The sequence below is a fragment of the Dipodomys merriami genome, unplaced genomic scaffold (genome assembly GCF_024711535.1).
Source record: "Dipodomys merriami isolate MVZ:Mamm:240054 unplaced genomic scaffold, mDipMer1.0.p SCAF_103, whole genome shotgun sequence".
In the NCBI taxonomy this organism is placed as follows: domain Eukaryota; kingdom Metazoa; phylum Chordata; class Mammalia; order Rodentia; family Heteromyidae; genus Dipodomys; species Dipodomys merriami.
Window position 1 is genome coordinate 2,078,780 of NW_027202305.1, and position 20,919 is coordinate 2,099,698.

The 20,919-nt window shown below is 57.1% G+C and overlaps 1 protein-coding gene across 1 annotated transcript in view; it reads right to left on the bottom strand.

The window, feature by feature from the left end:
- The window catches only part of LOC138809841 (short transient receptor potential channel 6), a 51,998-nt gene extending 44,104 nt beyond the window's left edge, over window positions 1-7,894 (bottom strand). Inside the window, exon 1 of the mRNA XM_069996880.1 lies at window positions 7,850-7,894. The gene's annotated coding sequence lies outside the window, so the exon portion shown is untranslated. The remainder of the gene's footprint in view (window positions 1-7,849) is intronic.
- Between the last annotated feature and the right edge of the window lie 13,025 nt (window positions 7,895-20,919).

Sequence of the window (20,919 nt, forward strand, 5' to 3'; positions counted from 1 at the left end):
TTTCGCTTTGGAGATTTCTTTACTTCTCAACATTTAGGTTTGTTTATTTGTTGCTCGAAGAGGAGACCTTGGTTGATACTCCGAGAGCCAATTATCAGAGAAATTGAGTTTCTGCCATCAGGTTGCTTGTTTGAAAGATCAGTGTCTAACTAAGATGATGTCTCGAGCTTTGCCAGACAGGGTAGCTCATGCCTCTAGTCCCGGCTATTTGGGAGAGAGGTAGAAGAAAAAGGATCAAACTCTGCACATCTCCCCTAGAATGCCTCCCTTACTATTTTCCTGTTGTCAGTCAGAAGGCCAGGTCTAATTCTGGGTTGTGGTCAGGGCTAGGTAAGAGCTGTGTAGAGGAGAAGCCATGACCGTAATCGACACTGACAGGCTTTGCTGATGCACCTGGCAGAAAGAAAGTGAAAACCCTGGAAAAGACTGGTCACCCCGTTCCTGGGCAGCAGGAAAGAAACGTGTGCGGTTGAGCTCTTGTGGAGAGAGCAGCTTCCTTTCCGTCTGGGTTTGCGGAAGTTGAGGATGTGGGGAGCAACATGGAGATGAGAGCCACGGGGCGCAATGCAGCCTGACCCAAACACCACGGCCTCGCTCCCCCAAAGCACGGCCTCCGATCCCCAAGGATGGAGGACCGAGCAGCCTCCGATCCCCGAGGATGGAGGACCGAGCAGCCTCCGATCCCCGAGGATGGAGGACCGAGCGCCCTCGGCCTGCCCGGGCCTGCGCGGCCGCTGGCCTGGGCTTCCTCGCTGCTGATCTTGCCTTTGTTCTTGCCAGCTAGGCGCTGCGCCCAGGCTCTGCGTGGCACCGACCTACTTCCTCCTCTCTGCTCTCGCTGGGTGAGTGAAAGCACAGGCGGCCTGTGTGCGGCTGCGTCCACTGACTGCGGCCGCCACGCCGTCCCCGTGGAGACCGCCGGCTGCCCACGCGGCCTAAAGCCACGACGGCGGCTCCCAGCGCTCGCCTTTGAGCGCATCCGCTGATGACTGCGGTCAGCCCCGGGCGGGGCCCAGCGCCTGGCCGCCAGCAGCCCCCCCTCACCGGAGAGCCCCGCCACGGCCGCGCCCACCGAGAACCACACCGCCCCGCCACGGCCGCGCCCCGCTCCACTCCACTCAGGATCTGAAGAGGACACACGCACCGACGCCTGTCCCTCCTCAGAAATGTGCTCAAGATTTACCAGACGCCAGCGGCACGGGGGGCAGGGGGGTACGGGGGGGCACGGGGCACAGAAGACAATCATACCGCAAAGGTGCGACTGGGTATTCGCTGTATGCAAGATGTCAGGCGCGTGTGTGTGCTATGCACGCAGGCGCACGGGTGCAGCATTCACGGGAATACAGAAACACACCCACTGGACTCGGCCTGCTTGCTAGCTAAACTGACGCAAAGGTGACCTTCGAACCCCTGAGATCAGAGGCAGGGGACCCTGTAAATAAGGAGGCGGCGGGGGGGGGGGCAGGTGAGGGGGGGCTCGGCCAGCGCAGGCGCTGCGTGGACAGGAAGCAGCACCCTTGTCGTTTCCACAGGAAGAACAGCCCGGAGCCTCCTCCTCGCCGCCCCCACCCTTTCCATGAAGGCCCCAGCACAGGGCAGCCAGGCTGTAATGGGAACAAGCTGGGGGTTTCACACCTTTACTTTGAAGCTCTGTGCGCATTTCTGTTGCACTTCTTGTGCGGACCACCTCGGTTATTGAGAAGCTGAATACCTTGGAGAGTGCGCCCTGGACGGCTGGCCGCGGTAGCAGCTGGAGCAAGCAGCGCTCAGCGCAGGGCGCTGGGTCTGGAGGCGGCCGGGCCCCAGAGACACCGACCCGGGGGGGCTGGGGGGTCCCCCCGGCCCTGTCCAGTCTCAGATCCACAACCCTGCCACGTTCCTTCTTACTCCACCACGGAGTGAGGGAAGATAAAAAATGAAAAACAAATTAACAAAACTTCATTAAAGACAAGTCAACAGGAGCCACCCCACTGCCTAGACTCCGGACAGAAACCGACAGCGACAGAGACAGCGACCACGGGCTCAGAGCAGGGGCCCCTCACCAAGGGCCCTGCTCCCGCCCCATCCTCCGCCCTGCCACCCCGCCCCGCCTCCCCGCCCAGCCTCACTCCATTCATAGCGCAGGCCGCAATGCCTGCATTAGCATTGGAGGCTTTCCTGGGTCGCTCCCTGGGAGCGCCGCTGTGTAATTCTACCACCGACGCCCTGTTGCTGACACCTGTCGGCGCTCTGGCGCAGAGGCGGGAGGCCTGGGTCAATCCGTCATGGAACATGCGGAGCTCTGGGTTCTGTCTCCCCCTCCCAACGGCCTTTCCTTTCAACTCTGTCTTTCACAGACCTGTCTGTCTAAAACAGACTTCCTGTTTTTCCTCTGCCATTTCTCGATGGCTTCCTCTTGTCTCCCTCCTCCTCCTCCTGGGGAGGAAGGGTCTGTGGTCTTAACCTGGAGAGTGGCATTGCTGGAATTTTCTACTTGTGGTCACCGGTGTGAACTGTCTGCTTGTCTCAGCCAGGAAATAAATAACCCGAGCATGAGGCAACGGAGCAGGCCACGGAGAGCCACGTTTGATCTTTCTGGAATAGGTGGTAGGAAAAAAAACATTTCATTTTTGAGATGAACATGAGACCATTATGGAATATGATGCAAACTTTCAATGTAAAACACACATCAAAAGATGCGTTCACAGTGAACTGTGCCATACTCTGAGGAACTGGACAGGGACATGAAATGTCGGGGGGTTGGTATAAATAAGTATTTGTAAAGCTGTGCACTTGGCACCGGGTTTTGCATTCAGATCGTTGACAAAGCCAGTCCGCCAGCCTGAGCGGGGCCTCCAGGGACATCCTGCTATCCCCCTGCCTCCGGGAAATTCAGAGAACTTCTTAGAAACTGGGAAGGACTTTTGTCACAGATTTCTCCAAAAGCTGGAGCTCGTGGAGTGTCGGTGCGACCTGTGCTCCGCGATGCTCATTTTAAACCCACTGCTGGCTCTGTTGTGAAAAAAGTAGCATCGGTCAGGAAGGAGACCTGCGTGGCCTCCGCATGGCAGCTTCTCTTTGGCTGGAGGATCCATGGGCGGCGCGTTCCAACGCACCAGCACTTGCAGAACAAGTTGGCTTCAACCCCCATCACAGATTAAACCCACACACCCCTTGCTCGTTATAAGCATTACACAAGAATCCTGGTACCTCAGAACCAACCTATGGCGTCCCAAACAACTACGGTGAGAAGGAGAACACGTTCCAACCTCACAAGCCACGCCCTGGCCGCCCCGAAACTCCCAGTGTCCAGATGCCAACACCGCCAGGCGCTCTGCCCCGGCTGCAAATCGTGGTGTTCTGCTCAGTTAACTTAGCAGCTGTGTGGCTTACGGTACCACAGCGTAAGCTGTCAGTTTCAGCACTGTGGTTCATCAAATGGACATTAAAAAATATCCCAATTGCATTGGTTTGACAACTAGAAAAAGTCTTGCCACAGAACAGGTATTCCAAAAAGGCTATTCACCCCCAAATACATGTCAATATTTTGGATTCGCCCTCTGCACAGACAGCGACTCCCGCGGACCTGTGTGTGCTTCCGGGCAGCCTGGTCTGCTGGGGCCCCCGGGGCGCCATTTTTGTAGGACGTCCACCCCACCAGCAAAGAGGCCCGCAAGGCCCAGACGCCAGAGCGCAGCATGGAGGTGAGCTCCCCACACTGAAAGCCAGCAGAAGATTCCTGAACAAAGAGCAATCACACAGGGTAATTGCAACCAACTGGATCCAATTATCCTTAGCATTGTTTATAAAAGGGAAAGAAAAAAAGAAGAAGAAAAAAGAGTGGACTCAAGAAAGTGTTTTCCCTTTTTTATGATGCTTGCTCTCTTAAAGATGATCGCCCTTGTGAAGTTCTAAAAACTCAAGGAACAAAGCTGTCTAGGGGGAAAAATTCTGCGATGTGTACTTGGAGATAAACACTGTTACCGAGTAGCTGTGGGCCATTAAGCCCATCTGGTAACACTGCACAACCTGAAATGCCGCCCCCAAAGCAGCGTCTCCTGACCCTCACTGGTCACAGCGACGCCGACCGCCTCAAGCCAAGGAGACTTGCAAGAGAGACACAGAACACAGCGGCCAAGAGTGAAAGTGGCCGTTAATCCAAGAGGCGGGCGGGGCTGGTGGCTGCTGCCGGAGACCAGAAACCAGAGCCAAAGGCCACGCGGGCCTTTGCTTTCGGGGCAGCAGCTTCAAACCTCCACATCTTCACCCTTTAACCAGTGCTTTGTTAATCTTCCCTTTATTTATGTCTCTCTGCCCTGGGTACTGTTACCAGTTACTCTTCAGCTACACAGCGCTGTCATTCTTCCTGTCAGTTACACTACGTCTCATCTGAACTTACCTCTTCCATTGAGGGTTGTTTTTTTTTCAGGAACTGCACTTTTTAATGGATGTTCTATCCATTAGCTTTTTAGAACGACTCTCGTTCTTGTCTGTGCCTAACAGTTCATAACATGCCGGTGACTTTAGCGTCTGGTGGCTTCCGGGCGCTCTGTCACTATTGGCATGGCTCGCTCTTTTTCCCGAGGCCCCTCCCCCTCCCCCCCCCCCCCCCAGCTCGGGACTAAGCTTTCATGGTGGTTTCTCAGTCTGCGGCTTTCTAGGTCAGCTGGGTTGTATTTAAAAAAAATAAAATACAACCGCCTATGGCCATGTAGGCCGTCAGAATAAAGTTCTCAGGGTCCCGCCCAGCTTCTGACTGGTGAAGGCTGCTCCCCTCCGTCTGCACTGGTGGGCACAGCCCAACTTCTCAGCAAAATAAGGGCCCTGCCTCCTGCCCAGTGCCAGGTCTCCGCCTCTTCCCAGGCCAGGCCTTTCCCTGGGTCTGTCCCCGGTGGGATTCAGCCCCCAGCTCCTGGGACTCTGGGCTGGTGCTCCCCACAGCAGCAGAAGCGCCCCATCACTTAGCATCTTGAACGTGGTTGCTCCTGGTGCACAGCAATCCCCTTTATTTTTTTCTAAAGAAAACAAACTTTTTTAAATCTTTTAAAATATCCAGTATTGCCAGGCCTTGATAACTGTAAGGGTTTTTTTGTTCTTGTTTTTGTTTGTTTTTGTCAGTCATGGGGCTTGAACTCCGGGCCTGGACATTGGTCCTGTGCTTTGTCACTCAAAGCTAACACTCTACCACTTGAGCCACAGCGCCTCTTCTAGTTTTTCAGTGGTTAGAGATAGGAGTCTCAGGAACTTTCCTGCCCTGGCTTTGAACTGTGGTCTTCAGATCTCAGCCTCCTAAGTAGCCTGGATTACAGGCGTGAGCCATCATCTCCTCGCAAGTGTTTTCTTGGTTTTGTTTTTGTCTTAAGATTTAGCTCCCTCTATTTCATTCCTAATGCTTTAGTTGACAGATTACAGTTTCATGATTCATAGTCATTCCCTAGCAAAAAGTTTAGCTGGGTTGTGTTTCAGATGTTGAGATGTCAATAATTCTTAGTGTATGCACACACACACATGTGTGTGTTTCTTAGGTTCTGAAGTAATGGGCCAATTATGTACATGAACATTTCCTGTTAATCACCATTGAATACTGATTACAATGAAATATATTGGTTGCTAACTGCAAGTTGGAAAGAGAACATTTAAATCTTTTTCTTCTGAACACCATTTCAAAATATGAATACTTGTCTCCACGGGCTCCTTAGTATATGTAATGTGTCTCAAATGAGATAATTCACCACAATTTTCCACATTAAAACTTGCAATACTATACATAAAAATCTTACAGAAGTGAACTGTGGGGCAGAAATTTTCTAGCAAGAGAATGCACACCACAGAAATAGCAACTCATACCAAAGATCTTACAAGACGGAATCTCAATGGTTTGAGAAAATGACAATCCGAGCCTGCGACCAACAAGTTGATACATAGTTTTTTCTTTCTTTTTTTGGTCAGTTGTGGGGCTTGAACTCAGGGCCTGGGTGCTTGCCCTGAGTTAGTGCTCTACCACTTGAGCTATAGCACCACTTCTAACAACCGACAAGTTGAAAGCACAGGGAGGCGGCTATGCAGACTGCACCAGAAGAAAGTCACTTTCCTTCGCTTTTCCCCTACATCATAAATGGGGAAGCACCGTTGTTGTTCGCTGGATACGTTTTTCAGCTACTTAATTACTCAAGTGGAAGAAAACCGTGGATAGAACCTCTTGGAAACAATGGATTGGGAGGAGCCGGCTTCCAGCCCAGAGCGTGCTCTGCCTAAGCAAGGGTGCTTGAGACAGGACAGGCGCGCGCGAGGGGAATGGGGCGCACGGGGAGGGGGGCGCACGGGGAGGGGCGCGCGCCGGGGGCCGGGGAGCGGGGCGCACGGGGAGGGGCGCGCGCGTGGGGAGCGCGGCGCATGGGGAGGGGCGCGCGCGAACAGGGGGGGAGCGGGGCGCACGGGGAGGGGGCGCGCGCGGGGAGCCGGGGAGCGGGGCGCACGGGGAGGGGCGCGCGCGGGGAGCCGGGGAGCGGGGCGCACGGGGAGGGGCACGCGCGTGGGGAGCGGGGCGCACGGGGAGGGGCACGCGCGTGGGGAGCGGGGCGCACGGGGAGGGGCGCGCGCGGGGAGGGGGGAGCGGGGCGCACGGGGAGGGGCGCGCGCGGGGAGCCGGGGAGCGGGGCATGCGGGGAGCGGCGCCCCGGGCCGCCGGTGGTGAGCGGGGCTCACGTCCCCCACAGAGAACAGTAGCTCTGGCCACACGGAGGCTCAGGGAAAGAACTACAGCGGCTCGGCCGGCAGGAAGCCGCTGGCAGGAAAGCCTGACATGGTGGCTGTAGCCGCAGATAGCCAGCCACAGGTTTAAAGCCCGGTGGTTTCCTACAGACACAGGAGTAACTGCCTACCGGACACAGCTGTGTTTATGTTCGGCTCTCTCGATTACTTATACATATGAACATTGTGCCAACAGTGCCAGTCCGAGGCTTCGCTCAGAGCCTGGGCCTGAGCTTTTTGGTTCAGGGCTGGCGCTCCACCACTTCAGGCACAGCTCTACTTCGGGCTTTTCGGTGGTGAAATGAAGCTGAGAGTCTCAGGGACGCTCCCGCCCGGGCTGGCTTTGAACTGAGATCCCCAGATTTCAGCCTCCGGAGTGGCTGGGTTGCAGCCCGCGCCCGGCGTGGGCGCACCTGTGCGGGGCGCGCGCCCCTGCAAGCCTCTCCTCCCGGGACTCCCCTCCGAGCCAATCAGACCGGCCCGCCCGCCTTGTAGACAGAGGCTTTCGAGCTCTCGTTTCTGTGAAGAGTCCCGGCCAAGTCCCGCGCTCCTGCCTCGACTTCCCCGCGGGGCTGGGGTCTCAGGCTGGCGGCGCTGCCTGCTCCGCTCGGCTCCCGGTCCCTTCCCCCCTCCGGCAACTTCCGGTGGCTGGTGGACGCCAGGCCGACCCGCGGGGGAGGCGGGAGACCCCGTGGCCCCGGCCCGGCGCTCCCGCGCGCCTCTGCCCCGCAGGGGCGGTTGCGGGGCCCCGGGGCTGAGCTCAGCACGCCGTGCGGGGCGAAGGGGCGAAGGGGCCCCGTGCGCACGGCCCGGTCCGGGAGCCGGGGAGCGGGGCGCTTAACACCCCGCGGCCCGCCGCGCCCCTGCGGTCGCCCCCCGCCGTCTCCCGCTGAGCCCCGGGTCGCCTCGGGCGCCCCCTCTCCCCCTCGGCGCGCCCTCCCCCCTGCGCCCCCTCTCCCTCCCCTCTCTCCCCCTCTCCCCGTCCCCTCTCCCTCCCATCCCCCCTGCGCCCCTCTCTCCCCCTCTCCCCCGTCCCCTCTCCCTCCCATCCCCCCTGCGCCCCTCTCTCCCCCTCTCCCCGCTCCCTCCTCCATCCCCCTGCCCGGGCGCGGGCACTCACGGGCCAGGGTCGTCGGCGAGGCCGGGCGCGCGCGGGCCGCCGGGGTCTCGGGGCTCGGGCTCCAGCAGCAGGCGGTCCTGGCTGTCGTGGCGCCGCGCGCTGGCTCCGGGAACAGGGCCGGCCCGCCGGGGCGCGAACCCGGGGCTCTGGGTCATGGCCGCGCCGCCCCGCGCGGGGAGGGTCCGGCAGGGTGAGGCGGCGGCGGACGCCCGGCCGCGCTGGCCACGGCGCCCGGGTTAAAGACGCCGCGCGGGGCGGGGGCGCGGGACGAGCGGCCGGCGGGGCGGGGCGGGGCGGGGCGGGGCGGCGCACGAGAGCCTGGGGCGCTCGAGCCACTGAGCGCAGCACTCCTGCGCCCACCAACCGAGCGCAGCACTCCCGCGCCCGCCCTGCGCGGATGCCAGGCCGCCCTGTGGCCGCGGAGGGGCGGGGTGGACGGAGCCCCCGCGGGAGGTGGGCAGACGGGACCAGGCTGGGCCCCCCCATCGTCCAGTTTGTGACCCGCAGCCCCACCCCCCACCGAGCTTTCCAAAGGTGCTGGAGCCGCCCTGTGCCCCTGTGCCCTGTGCCCCTGCACCCTGCGCCCCTGCGCCCTGTGCCCCTGTGCCCCTGCGCCCTGTGCCCCTGCGCCCTGTGCCCCTGCGCCCTGTGCCCCTGCGCCCTGCACCCTGTGTCCTGTGCTCCCTGTGCCCTGCGCCCTGTACCCCTGCGCCCTGTGTCCCTGCGCCCTGTGTCCTGTGCCCCCTGTGCCCCTGCGCCCTGTGCCCTGTGCCCAGTGCCCTGTGCCCGGCTCCCTGTGCCCTGTGCCCAGCGCCCTGTGCCCCTGCGCCCTCTGCCCGGCGACCTCTGCCCTGTGCCCGGCGCCCTGTGCCCAGCACCCTGTGCCCTGTGCCCAGCGCCCTCTGCCCTGTGCCCAGCACCCTGTGCCCTGCGCCCTGTGCCCCTGCCCTTGGGCCCTTGCACCATGTGCCCCCTGTGCTCCTGTGCCCTTGCGCCCTGCACCCCATGCCCCCGGCACCCCGTGCCCCCAGCACCCTGTGCCCTGCGCCCCTGCCCTTGGGCCCTTGCACCCAGTGCCCCCTGTGCCCCGTGCCCCCCCGGCGCCCTGTGTCCCCTGCGCCCTTGCGCCCCTGCGGCCTCAGGTCTGAGAGGCTCACAGAGACGGTGCCTGCTGCCCTCTAGAACCTTCACGGGAGGCCAAGCCAGGGTGAAACCAGCCCTGGACAGGGCGGGCTTGGCGGCGGTGGCGGTGGACAGCCCTGTGGCCTGCTGCCCACCCCGGGCGGTCACTGGGGCTCTGGAATGTGGCAGCAGTGAGCTCTGGGAGCAGTGGCCATGGGGAGGGACCCGGGGGAGGGGAGGGGGTCGGAGAAGGGGAGGGAGCCACAGGGAGGGGGCCCTGCCCACCCGTCCCGATGTTTAGGGTCCCATCCCCACAGCACTGGGGCTGAAGGTGCCACTCAGCCGTCCGAGGTGCGGCCTTAGGGAAGTGTTTGCATCCTGAGAGCGCCACCCTGGTCAAGGTGCCAGTCATGAGCTCGGAATTCAAAGGTATTATTATTATTATTATTTATTATGAGTGGATGGAAACTAGGAGGTAAAGTTGGCCACTGCAGGGGTGCAGCTGTCCGGGGTACCCACATCTCCTGCCCGCTCCCGACTTCCTCTGTCCATCACCCATCCAGGAATACACAGCCCAGAGTGCCTCTTTCCTCCTTCAAATTGTCAGTCCTAGGCATCGGCCCCAGCGTTGAAAAGCCAGCACTGCACAGGGCTGGGTGGAAAATAATAATCAAACCTTCTTAGTCACTGAGAGCATGTTTATCCTGAAAACCAACCCTGGACACTTCGCAGGCTCATTACTAAAGAGCCTCATCATTAGCCTCGTTTTTTTCACCTCTCAATGTACGGAACACAAACTAAAATGCTTACTACTTCCTGGCAATGCTACCCAATCGAGTTCTGGCTTGCAGCTGGTTTAGGGGACTGCTGACTCTCTGTCCTCAACAGCATCGAGTCTGGACTGAATTGTTAATAAATGTGGCACTTACACAATGACAGAAACGACCAAATATGGGCCACTGCAGCAGGAGTTAGAACATTCGAATATTGTCTTCTTGGATCAAATTGTGAGTAAAAAGCAAACTTAGAGAGCATGTATGGTGTTGGCCCAAGTGTGAATCTGGCTGAAAAATGGAGAAGAGAGTTCATCTTGTGGTAGCTGGTTGAACTGTCTGTGCCTTTTCCCGTAACACTGTTTTCCATTCACACAGAACCGCCTCCACACTGACGAAAAGACTGCGGTGAACTTGTAACGACATTAATTTATCACTTCCAGGAGAAGACATCCTTGGTCTGTTACCAGAGGTCTGGTATGCGCCAGGCCTGTGGAGCCCATGGACTCGGGTGGGTTCCCAGAGTTTGATGGGAGGACGTAGAACCACATTATGATTTGAGTTCCAAGTGTCCCCTGCAGGCTCCCATACTGGGCCTTGGGGAAGGGACTGGACTCTGGGGCTCTCCCCTAGTCAGCAGATCAAATGGGGTAACGTGGGTGAGAGAGGGTGACTGGAGGAAGGAGCTGGCCGGGGAGAGGCCTCAGCGGCTGTCTCCTCTCTGCCTCTGCTTCCTGACTATAATGCTGGTAACAACTGTAACAGTATGAACAGGAAAGAGGGGAGAGAAAGAGAGAGAAATGCTAGACCATGCAGAAAGGCAGGCTTCCGGGCACTGTTGGACAGAAGTCACTCTAGTAGGCAGTGTTCTGTGCATCTTCCTGTTCTGTGCTCCTTCTGGAGCATTAATGGAATAACTAAAAATTTGGAAAGAAAAAAAAAACCCACTCTGCACAACAGGAAAAGTCGCCTGCCTAGCGGCCCCTGAATTAGTCTCGGCTATCTTTAGCCTGCGATTCTGTCCCAGTGGACTCTGGAGACTTAGAGGGAAATAGGGGTAGAAAAAATGTTTATTTTTTTCCCCCTTCAGCTTAATGATGCTGAGATCTTCCTGAAATATACTTCAAGCAGCTTTATGCTCCACAGCTAACTCAGTTGCTGTCCATCGAAGAGGAAATGGAAAGGTGCAGAAATAATTTTCTGAGCCAGTGTGCTCTCCCGTGGCCACCGCCAGGCACCGGCTGCTCACAGAGATGCCAACGGACGGCAGCTTCCACAGGAGAAAATTATAGACAAAGCACCCATCCTGTCCAACTTGTCTCTTTACATTTTGTCTGGAATCCGCGTCCCTTCTCAGACGGAAACTTCGGCACCTCCCAGTCCCACGCCACTTGTTCACAACCTTCCTTCTGACAGGCGTGCCGAGCTGGGCGAGCTGCTGAGCTGTGTGAGCTGTGTGAGCTGCTGAGCTGTGTGAGCTGTGTGATCTGTGTGAGCTGTGTGATCTGTGTGAGCTGTGTGAGCTGTGTGATCTGTGTGATCTGTGTGAGCTGTGTGAGCTGCTGAGCTGCTGAGCTGTGTGATCTGTGTGATCTGTGTGAGCTGCTGAGCTGTGTGATCTGTGTGAGCTGTGTGATCTGTGTGATCTGTGTGATCTGTGTGAGCTGTGTGATCTGTGTGATCTGTGTGAGCTGTGTGAGCTGCTGAGCTGTGTGATCTGTGTGAGCTGTGTGAGCTGTGTGATCTGTGTGAGCTGTGTGAGCTGTGTGAGCTGTGTGAGCTGTGTGAGCTGTGTGAGCTGTGTGAGCTGTGTGGGCTGTGTGAGCTGCTGAGCTGTGTGAGCTGTGTGAGCTGTGTGAGCTGTGTGATCTGTGTGATCTGTGTGATCTGTGTGATCTGTGTGAGCTGCTGAGCTGTGTGAGCTGTGTGAGCTGTGTGATCTGTGTGATCTGTGTGAGCTGTGTGATCTGTGTGAGCTGCTGAGCTGTGTGAGCTATGTGAGCTGTGTGAGCTGTGTGAGCTGCTGAGCTGTGTGAGCTGTGTGAGCTGTGTGAGCTGTGTGAGCTGTGTGAGCTGTGTGAGCTGTGTGAGCTGTGTGGGCTGTGTGAGCTGCTGAGCTGTGTGAGCTGTGTGAGCTGTGTGATCTGTGTGATCTGTGTGAGCTGTGTGATCTGTGTGAGCTGCTGAGCTGTGTGAGCTGTGTGAGCTGTGTGATCTGTGTGATCTGTGTGAGCTGTGTGATCTGTGTGATCTGTGTGATCTGTGTGAGCTGTGTGAGCTGTGTGAGCTGTGTGATCTGTGTGAGCTCTGTGAGCTCTGTGAGCTGCTGAGCTGTGTGATCTGTGTGATCTGTGTGATCTGTGTGAGCTGTGTGAGCTGTGTGATCTGTGTGAGCTGTGTGAGCTGTGTGATCTGTGTGAGCTGTGTGAGCTGTGTGAGCTGTGTGATCTGTGTGAGCTGTGTGAGCTGTGTGAGCTCTGTGAGCTCTGTGAGCTGCTGAGCTGTGTGATCTGTGTGATCTGTGTGATCTGTGTGAGCTGTGTGATCTGTGTGATCTGTGTGAGCTGCTGAGCTGTGTGATCTGTGTGAGCTGTGTGATCTGTGTGAGCTGTGTGAGCTGTGTGAGCTGTGTGATCTGTGTGAGCTGCTGAGCTGTGTGAGCTGCTGAAGCTGGTGGTTGGCCCTGGTAGAATCACGGCAGAGCGTGATGCAGGCATGTGTATGTGGCCTCGGCTCAGAACCCTGTGCGTCCGCTCCTGTGGCAGGTCGGGGACCCCACGAAGCCCTGTGGTTCAGGTAAATCGGGAGGGCATGGAAGGGGACCGGTGGGGAGGGGCCGGGGAGGGGGCCGGGCGGTGAGGCCGCACGGGCAGTGGTGCAGCCCCACATGGGCAGACGGGCGCTGCTGGGGGTGTGGAAGGTGGGGGTGGGCACGTCCCGGAACCACCCATGACCTGAATCCAGCGGTGTGTGTGGCGGGGTGGGGGACAGTTGGTGGGATTGGAATGCAGATGTGAGGAAGGAGGGGAAGAGGGAAGTCAGACTTCCTGTCTGCAGTGTCTCCGGTCTTTCTGGAAAGTTCTGGTGCGTTCCTGTAGTAGCGTCTGGACCGGAGACGCCCCTTGCTCACGTTCTTCCGCACACTCTCTCCCACATAAAGTCTGATTCCTTTCCCTCTTCACCCCAAAGCCTTGGAAGTCCTTCAGAAAGGAGAAAAGCCCGTTGTTCACAACACGTGGACAGCCCCGCACGGCCCTGCCTCTCCCGGGTCAGCAGGGCCGTGGACGAGGGGCCTCACGTGGCCCCTGCCACGCGCCGTGGACGGCAGCATTCCAGCCCTGCCGGGTCCTCCCGGAACCACGCCCAGGGGACAAGGAGGAAACTCAGAGCGCGCGTGTGCAGAGTGCGCGTGTGTGGGCAGCAGAGCGGCACGAGGGGAAATGCCGGATCCCCCCCAGCGCCCACAGCTGGGGTGTTCTCGCATTCTGCTGGTGCAGTGCAGGGCGCGACACAGCCTTCCCATGTTTACCTATGAACAGGTGAGCAGCAAAAACAACAACCCACAAACTCACAATCCCGCCGCTCCACCATGTTCCTGTGCAGGTTTGATGCACATTCTTCCTCTGAAAGCTTGCCTTTCTGTTTATCTTCTCGTTGGTAAAAAAAAAAGAAAATGGCAGCTTTTGTAGCTATAATTTTTCTATGGCCACAACATTTTTAGGTCTCTAGAGAAGTTCCTGTTTTCTTGTGACCTTCACACGGCTGCAGAGAGCAAAGGTTATTCTGTCAACAAATCTTCCAAGAGAAAGAATTAAGTCTCTTTCAACCTTTTTGAAACGTTCCTTCTTATGACTGTAAAGTGAGAATGTTGATATTTGATTTCTTAAAGTCCCATAGCTCTAAAATTAAACCACGCAGGCACAAATGCTTTCAGAGATTATTCTTACCTTACCTTAAACCCTCTGGGCAAAATAAAAGGGGCGAGCGAGCCACTGGGCAAATAACAGCGCCCAACAGCCTCGTTCTCCATCATGCAACTGGACAGGAGAATTCAATGAACCTGATCGCGGCTCCAGTTCCTGCCTTGCTGACCGGACGCCCTCAGACGCATGCTACCTTCTCATTCTGGAATCCCCTGGCTTGATTTTGCTTGCCTCTCCTCTTCACGACCTCATTTCAGCATGGTGACTTGGGCTCCAGTTCAAGATGGGGGAGACTTTAGGCTGGGCTGGTAGAGTAGCTCAAGGGGCAGAGAGCGCCCCTGCCTACTGCATGTGAGACCTGGGTTTAACCCCAGTGTTGCCAGAAAGAAAGAGGAAAAAAAGAGAAGGAAGGAAGGAGGGAAGGAAGGAAGGGAGGGAGGGAGGGAAGGAGGGAGGGGAGAGAGGAAGGGAAGGAAGGGAGGGAGGGAGGAGGGAAGGAAGGAGGGAGGGAGGGAGGGCAGGGAGGGAGGGAAGGAGGGAAGGGAGGGAGGGAGGAAGGGAAGGGAGGGAGGGAGGGAGGGAGGAGGGAAGGAAAGAAGGAGGGAGGGAGGGAAGGGGAGGGAGGGAGGAAGAGGGCAGGGAGGGAGGGAGGGAGGGAAGGAGGGAAGGAGGGAAGGGAGGGAGGGAGGAAGGGAAGGAAGGGAGGGAGGGAGGAAGGAAGGAGAGAGGTAAGGAGGGAGGGAAAGGAGGGAGGGAGGGAAGGAAGGCAGGAGGAAGGGAGGGAGGAAGGGAGGGAGGGAGGAAGGAGGGAAGGAAGGAGGGAGGGAAGGAAGGAAGGAAGGAGGGAGGGAAGGAGGAAGGAGGGAAGGAAAGGCAGCCTCACCTTTTGTCCTCCCAGGATCAGCTTGGGGCCCGTCACCCGCAGAGCCCTGCATCTTGGCTTGGAGCTGGCTCAGCTGGTGATCTGATGGAGGGAAATGTGTTCAGCGTGTCAGAATTCACTTTGTTCAGGCTGCAGGTGTTCTGGAGACAGGTGTCGGCCGCAGTCGCAGGCTTTCTAATGAAGACTCCCGATCCAACCTCTCAAAACGTTCTTTCTCGGGGCAGGGAGCGGCGTTGCGTGGCGGTCTTGGTGAGCTGTCGCGGGCTGACTCGGGAGGAGCCTCGTCCTGTGCCTGGCGGCACGTGGCCTTCTCTCGCGCAGGCCAGGCCTTTTGCCTCCTAGAACTGGATGTGCTCCTGGATCGCGGTGGTTCTGGGCCTCGGGGCGACGGCTCGGTGTGGTTTGGATTGCTCCACACAGGCGGACCGCGTTGGGGACGCAGGGGCGCCGGAGAGGCCACAGCCCACCACCCCGACGGTGTCCGCGTCCTCTGTTTGCAGCTCCCGCACATCTGCGGTCCTCTGCGTCCCCCTCCGGCGCGGCGCCCGCACACTCCCAAGCTGACCGCTGCCGGGAGGCCGGTGGCCACTCGGCTCCCGTCCTTCCCGCCCAGATTGCCTTCACCTACTTAATGCTCAGGGGCCACGCGGGTTCGCTTTTGCCTCTAGTAAGTGATGGGGTATACTCCCCTAACAAGTGAGGTTCAGACGACTCTGCAGATGACCGGGCACGTTCAAGGCCACGGCCACGGCGTGCTGGCAGGGGACGGGTGGGCACGGTGTGCAGCGGCAGGCCGCGCGATGGTGTGTAGGGTCCTCGGGAAAGGACGTGAAGAGGGTGACTGGGAACCTGTCATTGGATTTTGTTCTTCACTGGCATCAGCACGCGGCCTTCTCCGCCCCTGTTCTTGGGTCCTAAAATATAGTCACAATAGGGTGACCCCGCATGCCCGAGCAGTTGTGACTGTCAGGACCGCCACGCGCCTGACCTGCTTACCCTCCAGAGTCGAACACTTGTCTGTGTTTGTCTGACAGGGCAGCTGTCAAAGGTTTGTGCCGCAGGGCGGCTCGAGGGCCACACCCATGGTCCAGGATCGGTGGCCCATGCTCCTGTGTCCACAGTCCCCGGGAGGAGGGCGCTGTGGGCAGGGATGCTGAGCCGGTCTCGTGGCCGCATGGTCGTGAAGGATGAGCGTCCCTCCCCGCCCCCACGTCCTTCGGGTGAGAGCTGCGGGAGGCGGTGCCCGTGGGAGGAATTGTTTCCGTTCCTCCTTTCCTCTCCCCTACTTCCTCCGGGCCCCTGGGGCCTGGCTGGAGGGACAGCCCTCTCCTCCAATACTCACCTTAGTGTTTCCGCTTCTGGCTTGTGGTGCTTTTTTTGTTTGTTTTGTTTTGTTTTTTACTAACCCCAGGTAAAAAAGAAAGGACATGAATGATTTTTCACAAAACTCGAAGTGGAACTAGTACAGACCCACCCGCTGCGAGGGAAGCCGTGGAGGAGGGCAGCCCCCCCCCCCCCGCCACCCCCGAGAACACCCCGCATTCTGCACGTGCGTGCTGAGCAAAGCAGCTCCCGCTCAGAGCCGGGCTGAGGACGGGGCTCCTGCAGGCTGACGGATTTCTCTCGCTTTCCTAAGGCTTGAATAGATGCACATTGAACTCACGCCGCAAATGCAAATAGAGGTTGGGAGAAACAGGCCCGGTTTCTTCTGCATCGCCACTTGCTTGCTGTGCACTTAATCAGATCAAAGCTCTCTGGAGTTCAGGCCTATGAGTCTGTCTCCTTTGTGGTGTTTGGCGCAGGTAGGTAGAGCATGGATCTAAACCTAATAATACCGAGGGACTCACTGGCCCATCGTATAAGAAAGATTCCACCCAGGAACGCTGCCTCTGCACAGCAAGCCACGGCCATGTCTGCTGTTTGCTCTCAGCAACTCAGAAAGCGAGTGGAGGGTGCACAGGGAAGGGGGTATGTGTGATCTGAGGAAAGCCCGGCCACCAGGGCCCCTGCCCCTCGAGCAGCAGAACCTCGGGCTGGAGAATCCGGGCGAAGGCTTGATGGAGGAGCAGAAAACACAGTCAGGGCAACTGGATGTCCAAGACAGGCCCTGGAAAAATCTCTCAGGAGATGAGCCGTGAAATACTCAAGCAGGAAGGAGCCCAAAGGAACAGAACTGGGGAGAAGGAAGAGAGGAATGCAAGGCCCAGCCAGCTGGCTTGGATGCAGAGCATGATGAGCGATGGAGACAAAGGACCTAGGAGAGAGAGAGAGAGAGAGAGAGAGAGAGAGAGAGAGAGAGAGAGAGAGAGAGAGAGAGAGAGAGAGAGAGAGATTCTGGAAGCCAGAAGTCTGGGCGGTTGGTCTCTGTGTGTAGGTGAGGGTTCAAGATGGAATCTACCAGTCCACAGGGCACAGTCTGTTATACCTGAACTTCTCCACCCAAGAAGGAGGGGCTATGCCTTCTCTTCCCTATTTCCTTAATTTATTCTGTTTTGTTAGAAATAAGAAACTAAAAGGAAGGAACATGGGAAGGAGGAGGGGAGAGGGAGAGAGAAAGGAGAGAGGAAGCAAAGGGAAAGCCCAGAGAACTAGTCTCATGCAGAGAAGGAAAGAATTTGAAAGAGAGAGATCAACAGGATCAAACTCAGCAGCCACGGTTTATAAGTTAAGTGTCATCAGGTTTGGTGACATGAGAAGACTAGAAAATGTTGCCAGACTACAAAGGCAGAAATCAGACTAAAGCAAATACTAATGTACGGGGCTGGGGAAGGTGGGGAGGGGGATATGCATGCCTCCTTTAAAGAATCTTGTCTTGCTGGGCACCGGTGGCTCACGCCTGTCATCCTCGCTACTCAGGAGGCTGAGGTCTGAGGATGGAGATTCAGAGTCAGCCTGGGCAGAAAAGTCTGTGAGACTCTCTTCTTCTCCAGTTAACTACCAAAAAGCTGGAAGTGGAAGTGGCGCTGTGGCTTAAGTAATAGAGCACTTGCCTTGGGCTGAAGAGATGAGGGACAGCGCCCAGGCCCAGAGTTCAAGCCCCATAACCGACAAAAATAAATAAATAAATAAAAAGCTGGAAGTGCGGCTCAAGTTGTAGAGCACTAGCCGTGAACAGAATGCCAAGTGAGGGCACAAAGCCCTGAGTTCAAGCCCTGGTTCTGGCACACATTGGCACGCGCGCGCGCGCGCGTGCGCGCACACACACACACACACACGATCTTGGCTGAAAAATGGGGAGTTCAGGACTGGAGGCATAGCTCAGTTCATAGAACTCCAGCCATGAGTGAAAATGTTTGAGTTTGAGTTCTGGTCTCAAACAACAAAAACATTACTAAGGAGTTCAGGTGTAAGAGGAGGACAGGCCGTGTGGAACACAATTATGGCACCAATAGATGTATAAAACTTGTATCAAGGAAGAATGACTTTCCTTTACAGAGCGAGGGAAGAGGGAGAGGGCACGCTGCGAGCGAGCTTCTCAGATGGAGATGGGCAGGGGAGGTTCATGAGTAAGCCCCGCGCCATGCTTTTCCTTTCAGATTTTTGTTTTTATCTTATTAGCCTTCACATTCAAATAGAGATGATCAGAATGCTCCTTCTGCGGATGAGCAGTCTGTTGCTCTCAGACTCCTGCCCTGTGCCTCCCCGGCCTCCAGTGTAAGGAGCGGCATTCCACGTCCCGTCTGTTCCTGGGACGTTTGGAGAATCACGGCTACGGTGGGAGGTAGAGGGCAGAAGCCTCTTCTCCCCGCAGCTTCGTTTGGCATCTGGTACCACTCACAGCTTGGCAGTGGCATGAGGCAAGCCATGTTCCAGCTCTCATGCCACAAATCCTCTCCTACCTCTCTTCTAGAACCTTCCAGAGTGCCCTGACAACCAGGGTCTGGCAGCGCTCCGGTTGTCTTCCTGCTGCTGCTAGTCTCTAGGCTGCGTCACCACCTCCCTTTGGCATTTCATCGGTTCTCCCTCTATAAACAATTGCTTCTATCAAATTAACTCTCCTTGAAATAGCAAGAGTGATTTCTCTCTCTCCGTATCTGACTCCAGCAGATAAAGCACCCGACCTTTCTAAATCATGTATGTGAGCACACAGAAGGCGAGTTCTGTGCCCGAGCAGACTAACAGTCTTGTCTTCTAAGGAACAAATCCAACTGTTACCAAAGTTTTCTGTAATACAGATCACTGAGTAGACTTGTTTTTCTTCCTTCAGAATTGCTGTGATAAATGGCTGTAGAATAGCACACCAGCTTCTTACATTATTTTCCAATTACTGAATATAATTAACCAGTCATTCCACAGATGCACACCGAGTGCTGTTTCTAGATAAACTCTAATCTACAAATAATGGTACTCTGTCATTTATCTCTCCTGTGGATTGTTCTAAATGTTTGACAAGCAAGCTTCCTCACTCCGGGCAGCGTACTGCTGGGCAGACACAAGGTTGGAGTCCAAGCCATCCTCTGTATCCACAAGTTCCACGATTTCTGCTGATGGAACCAACCACAGAATTTGGGAAAGAATTACATTGGTGCTGCACACATAGCATAACAACTTTGTCGCCAGGCCTTCAACAACAGTATCGCCACGACTTACACAGCATTTGTACTGTCGGGTAATAGAAACATCTACAGATGAAAGTGTCAGACCTGAGTGTGAACTTGAGATGCCTCCTCGTGACCCACGACTCGGGGTGAGGAAAGTGAGCGGGCCTGGGTAGAGAACAGACTGCAAACCCTCCCCACACACGTACCCGGTCATCTCCCCCCCCTTCCTCCCCACACACGTACCCGGTCATCTCCCCCCTCCCCCTCCCCACACACGTACCCGGTCATCTCCCCCCCCTCCCCACACACGTACCCGGTCATCCCCCCCCCTCCATCCCTCCTCTCTCCCTCTCTTTCTCTCTCTCCCTCTCCTCTGTCTCCCTCTCTCTCTCTCCACACCAGTGAGAGCAGCATCATGCCATGCACTGGATCGGCTTCATCAGCACCGATGCGCTCCTGACAGCACGGGCGGCACACGGGGGCTGGCCACGCTGACCATGTTTCTGTTGTGGGTGTTTGTCACGTAAGCTCGTGAGGCGCCAGCCATGCTGGGTGACGCGTTCCCGTTCCCTCCTCAGGCCTCAGCACGGAGGCAGGGGCACGATTGTCTGTCCTCCATTTCAAGAGAGAAGCCGCCATTGCCAAGGGCCAGAGGCCTGGCCTTCGGACACTGGAATTGGTTGATTGACTTAGAGGATGCTGAATGGAGCGCGGTTGTCCAGGAAGGCTGTGTGTGTTAGGTTCTCTGTTCCCAGCTCTGTGGTTCCCTGTAGCCCTCGGGCCTCTCTAACACACTCACTGTGGCCAGTTCCACGCGTAAAGCTGCATGCGAGTGAACAGTCGAGTGCTTTCAATAACCCCAACATGGCGGCCAGGCTCGATCGTGAGGCGAGTGAATGAACCCACTGCCTCTGATGCACAGGGGCACCCTGGGCTCCTCTGTTCTAGAAACCCTCGGGAGTTCCCTTCCCCGCAACAGACAAGGAGACACGGAGCGAAGAGCACAGAAGCGGGCCCGTGCCGGGCTGGCTTGAACCGCCATCCTCAGATCTCGGCCTCCTGAGTAGCCAGGATGACAGTCTGAGCCACGGGCGCCGGCCCTTCCTCCGCATTTTTAAAGAACAAACAATCATGGCAGGTTGTCTCCCTTGAGGACAGCTGGGAGCAGCACCCAGCCACAATCAATGCAGAGTTGCTGCTCCCGTCAGGCGGCGCTCCGGTTTCTGGCTGTAAACTCGCGGGAAGCCTTGGAATCTAAAAACCTAATTATTTTTTCCTTGAGGTATAGTAACTTTGTCAGGCTGGTGCTGAAGCACTCCTATTCACATTAAGAAACTCTCGGGAACGGGAGTTGATACATCCCTGGCCAAGGAAACATAGGTAAGAGGGCAGAGACCGCACGGTGTGACTCACCTGCAGAATCAAGCGCAACAGTGAGGGCGTGGGAGCCAGGAAGCTGAGACAGAGTCCAGCGCCAGGCCCGAGTGGGACTCGAAGCAGAGCCCCGCTTCCCGGCGGCGGAGGCAGCAGGGCGCACTGAGGACGGAACAGCGGACAAAGCCAGGAGTTCATTGCTGTGAACTCCAGAGCGTGGCGGAGGGGCTCGGGGAAGAAGGATAGAAACAATGTGTGTGTGTGTGTGTGTGCGCGCGCGTGCGTGCGTGCGTGCGTGCGTGGTGCGTGCGTGCGTGCGTGCGTGCGTGTGTGCGTGTGTGTGTGCTTGTGTGCGTGCGTGTGTGCGTGCGTGTGTGTGTGTATGTGTGTGTGTGTGTGTGCGTGTGTGCGTGCGTGCGTGTGTGCGTGCGTGCGTGTGTGTGTGTGCGTGTGT